Source organism: Coturnix japonica, chromosome Z, assembly GCF_001577835.2.
Source record: "Coturnix japonica isolate 7356 chromosome Z, Coturnix japonica 2.1, whole genome shotgun sequence".
Classification (NCBI taxonomy): domain Eukaryota; kingdom Metazoa; phylum Chordata; class Aves; order Galliformes; family Phasianidae; genus Coturnix; species Coturnix japonica.
The window spans coordinates 36,129,931-36,134,656 of record NC_029547.1 but is presented as its reverse complement, the minus strand read 5'-3'; positions in this window follow the sequence as shown (position 1 = coordinate 36,134,656).

The following is a 4,726-nucleotide window of genomic DNA, read 5'->3' as shown; positions in this document are numbered from 1 at the left end:
GGCTCGGTGTTTGTGTTTGTAGCTGATGATTTGTGATTTGAGATGACAGACAGCTTAACAGCTGGCCTGGGAATATTTACTAGTTTGGGGCTATGATTCGTAAAGAGCTCCTTGAGTATGCGCTGAAGGGAGGAGTCCAAAGCATCTGTGGAGAAAGGCTGAGGGAACTGGGCTTGTTCAGCTTGGAGAAGAGGAGGCTCCAGGAAACCTCATTGTGGCCTTCCAGTATTTGAAAGGAGTGTATGGACAGGAGGAGGAACAGCTGTTTTCAAGGGTGGACAGTGACAAGACAAGGGGGAATGGTTTTAAACTGAGACAGGGAGGTTTAAGTTAGAGATTAGGAGGAAGTTTCTTGTTCAGAGGGTAGTGATGCACTGGAACAGGTTGCTAAGGAGGCTGTGTATGTCCCATCCCTGGAGGCCTTTAAGGCCAGGCTGGATGTGGCTCTGGGCAGCCTGGTCTGGTGGTTGGTGACCCTGTGCATAGCCAGGGGTTGAAACAACATGATCACTATGGTCCTTTTCAACCGACACAATTCTATGATGATTCTGTTGGATCAGTTTAATGAAACAAAACTAAAATGGGAAGTAAAAATTAGCACACTTCTACCTACATTAGAAGTTTCCAGAAAGCAGCTTTGTAGGCAGAATCTGCACTGTTCTACTCACAGAAGTTTGTTGTCCGGTAACCTCTTCTGTTTTCCCAGTAAATAGATGGACAAAATACTGTTGATACCTGATACTGAGAAAATTATTAGCTATCCAGCCTCTGCTTTTAGATCAAACTTTAATGTATCCAGCAGCACAAAGTAGTAAGTAAATTTATGAATTGTTACGGAATATCCTGGTAAGATGAGCTTTGTATGACCAAAACCTTTTCAAATACTTGTATCATGGGGATGAAACTATTTCCTAACCAGTGATAATAAATCCATATGGGATCCAGCCTTCACAGTAAATTCTGTTTCAGTGGGTAGCTTCCATTGCATTTGACTAGAAGGCTCTGATGGGGAAGTAATTGCAAGTAGTTTCTGCAGAATAACCGCTACCCTTTAACAGTGATTTTTGCAATTACTTCTTGTTAGGATCTTTAATTTTACTTCAGCTTATACTGCACCTTACTGGGACCTTGCCTTTGGAAAACTGAGACCCCAGCTAATTCATAAAATAGATGCTTTTAAGAGCACAGTCTGTCACAGCCAGAAAGGCTACTGTTAAAAGACTGAGGGTGAGCTGGGTGTTGTAGTAGGCGTTTCTGGGGAAACGAGTTGTGACATGATAGGACCTCCCCTGCCAATGATTGACATATGATGTATCCCTAGGGGGTGTAGCCAAAGTAGATAGTAGCTTATTTAAACTGCTAACACATAATAAAATGCCATTTAGCTATTCACCGTGATGGTGTGAATGTGTAGTTAAATTGGCCCTGACTGGACCGGGTTGGATTCGCAGAGGCTTAACGCTAGAATCCTGATGTGAAATTAACTACAAGTAACAGCTGGGGGAGGGAGTGCTTTATTTTACCAGTGAACCTAAGTTGTACAGATGTTTTCTTGAGATATCCATCACCACTCCCAGGTAGGAGGTGCACCCTGCAAACTAAAGACCCTGTATTTGAAGTGAAATTCTATTAGAATTGAAGAAAAGGTGAAGTTTGACCTAAATTACACAGTGATCCCTTGAATTAAATTTACTTCCTGAGATACAGCCAATATTTATCTATTACCAAGTAGCAACAGTAACAGAACCACCTCACTTCAGAACTGAGCTGGCAGGTGGCTGGATCTGTTCCTTCAAGCAGCTCCCTGTGAAGTTTGAGATTCATTTTATTTATAATAATGGATGTACGTAATTATATGCAGTGTTGTTTGTGTAGTTAAGTATAGCTTATGTACAGAGGTTGTTCTGGGATCTCCTGTACACGTGCACAGCCTCTTTAAAAATAGAAAAGCTGCTGTGTGTGGTTAGCACTTTAGGTGACTGGTTGTCATCTTCCCCTGCCCTGATGCACAGAATATAACCAAACAGAAGTAATGCTTTCTTGTCTTTCAAGCTGGGATAGCACACTACTTAGCAGGTTGAGGACCATCTCTGAAGCAGTACCCTCAAATAGTAGAGCTGGGATTCACAGATAGCCCTGAGAAATGCAAGTCCAGTGACACAGTGTTCTTTTCAAGCAGTTTCTGCATTCCTGCAACCTCACATGTGAACCGGCCTATAGGAACGCAGCAGGATTTCCCTGAAATCAGGGAAAAAAACAGCCACTCCTGCAAGCTACTGAGCGTTTCACACTGTAACATTCAGATACGTAACACCATGAAGATGGTTTAAGAAATTGGATATCACAACAAGTTAGGTCCAAAGTACAGAAACCTTGTCTTTGCTGGAAAAAGATCATCAGCCATCAGATACAGCCAATGAAAAGTTTCCCAGGTGCCTTAAAAAGGTCCTTTGCTAAATGAACAGAAAGCAGAAAGAGCAGCTATTGAAAACAATGGCTTCTTGGCTTTTTTTTTTTTTTTTTTGTTTTGTTTTGGTTTTGCTGCTTAGTGAGGGCAGATCCTACTTCCTTTTCCTTTTCCTTTTCCTTTTCCTTTTCCTTTTCCTTTCCCCCCCTCCACCCCCCTTCCCCGCCTTTTCCCCCCTTTCCCCCCAGCTTTCAACGAGTTTACCCAGTTTCCTTCGTCCACGCCTCTTCCTTCCAGCCCTTTCCACCCTTTCCACTCTTTCCTTTCCTTTCCTTTTCCTTTCGCTTTCCTTCCTCTTTTCCTTTCCCTTTCCTTTCCTTTTCCTTTCCTTTCCTTTCCTTTCCTTTCCTTTCTTTCCTTCTTCTTTCCTTTCTTGTTTTCCTTTTCCTTCTCCTTTCCTTTCCTTCCTTTCCTTTCCTTTCTTCCCTTCGCCTTTCCGTTTCCTCTCCCCTTCTCCCTTTCCTTCTCCCTTCCCTCTCTCCTTCCCTTCTCTCCTTCCCCTTCTCCTTCCCTTTCTCCCTTCCCCTCTCTTCCCTTCTCCCTTCCCCCTTCCCCTCTCCTCCTCCTCCTCTCGCTCTCCTCTCTCCTCCCTCTCCTCTCCTCTCCTCTCCTCTCCTCTCCTCTCCCCTCTCCTCACCTCTCCTCTCCTCTCCTCTCCTCCCCCTCCCCCTCCCCCTCCCCCTTCCCCTTCCCCTTCCCCTTCCCTTTTCCTTCCTTTCCTGCTCTTGTTCCTGCATCTGTTTCCCTCTGGGATAGAAGGCAGCAGGGAAAAGTCCCTCATGTTCTGGGATTCTGAGAAATGCAGGTGCTTGGCATCACCTTCAGGTCAGGGTTCTGAAAAAAAGAGGTGGTTCGTTTTCAGTAACTTTCTGCTTTAAGCCGCCGTCTGCCTGCCGCCCTCTTCTGGAAATGTGAGGTTCTTGTGAACTCCAGGAAACGTGACTGGCTTTAGATGCTGACAACTTCTAGTTCATGTGTAGGCAAGAATAATGGGGTACAGATGTGCCTTATTTTAATGGAGAGACGTAGGTGGGAATTGCTAAGGACATAGCAGGCTGAAGTACTGAGCTACAGTAGTGAAAACTACAACTGTCCTTCATAACATAATTGGCATGTAAAACACTTCTCTAAACATCCTTTCAGCCTCATCTGAACTGTGGAAATATTTTGTCTTCCTCTAAGTTAAAGGCAAATATATTAAAGAATGGAAGTGCTCCTGTTATTGAAGAACTAGCCATACTTGAAGTAGTAGGAACTGCAAGAAAAAAAACATCCATTGTTTAGAAAAAGCAGACTTCCAAACCAAGGTGCTTACACCTGAGAGACCCGGTAACTTGCTGCTAGTAGCTAATTTGTGTACATAGTGTGGAAACTGGAGTCTAGCTTTCGAAACACTCCTGCTTGAAGTAAGTGACCTGTTTCTTCCTTAATTTGAGAGTATAAATCATGACTCTGACAGACTGCAACTGCTTTCCAATGCTCTGTAGTGACCTGAACATAGTCTGTTACATTGGCAGAGGAAAAAAAGTGGACATAGATCTGCAATTGAGGGTGTACAGCAAAGATAGAGTCTTTGTCAAAAGCAGAGGTACCACAAGAGGGTGCTATTTCTTTGATTTTCGTAGTGCCTGAACACATTTCTGTTCTGGGTCATTCGGTCCGAAGCTGTTAAAAAGCACCCAGATGTTTCTTGCATGAAACTTTGCCTCTGAGAATTCACAGTGCTCATTTATAGCACCAGTCGAAGGGCAGGACTTTGTACTGGTATACCACAAAGCATTGAATACTAACACAAAACGAGAAGGCAAATGCTTTTCAACAAGTGGTTCAGGTAAAAATAACTCTGAAGCTCCTTTGAAGCAAAATGCTTGTAATCCATCAGTCCTCCTAAAAAACTGCATGACACGCAGACTAATCCACTTGCAACTGCACATGAATACGATGCTAACAGGTCCGACTCCTGGCATCTTTTTTACAGAAATTACCTGCAGAGTTTTCATTAACTTAAGCTCAAAAAGTACCTTTTGCGTGATGAGGAGAGTGACTTTAAAAATAGAAACCGACCAAAACAACACCTACATCCTTCTAATCTTACATTCTGTTGGGACAGGTGACTGTATTTCAAAATTCCCACTGAAAAAGAAAAAAAAAAAAAAAAAAAGGAAAATATTAGAAATTGTTTGTGTAAGTGTTGAAGTAGTTGTATGAAAACCTTTCCATAAGACTGTATTGAAGTAGACACAGACTGTGGTGGAAGGC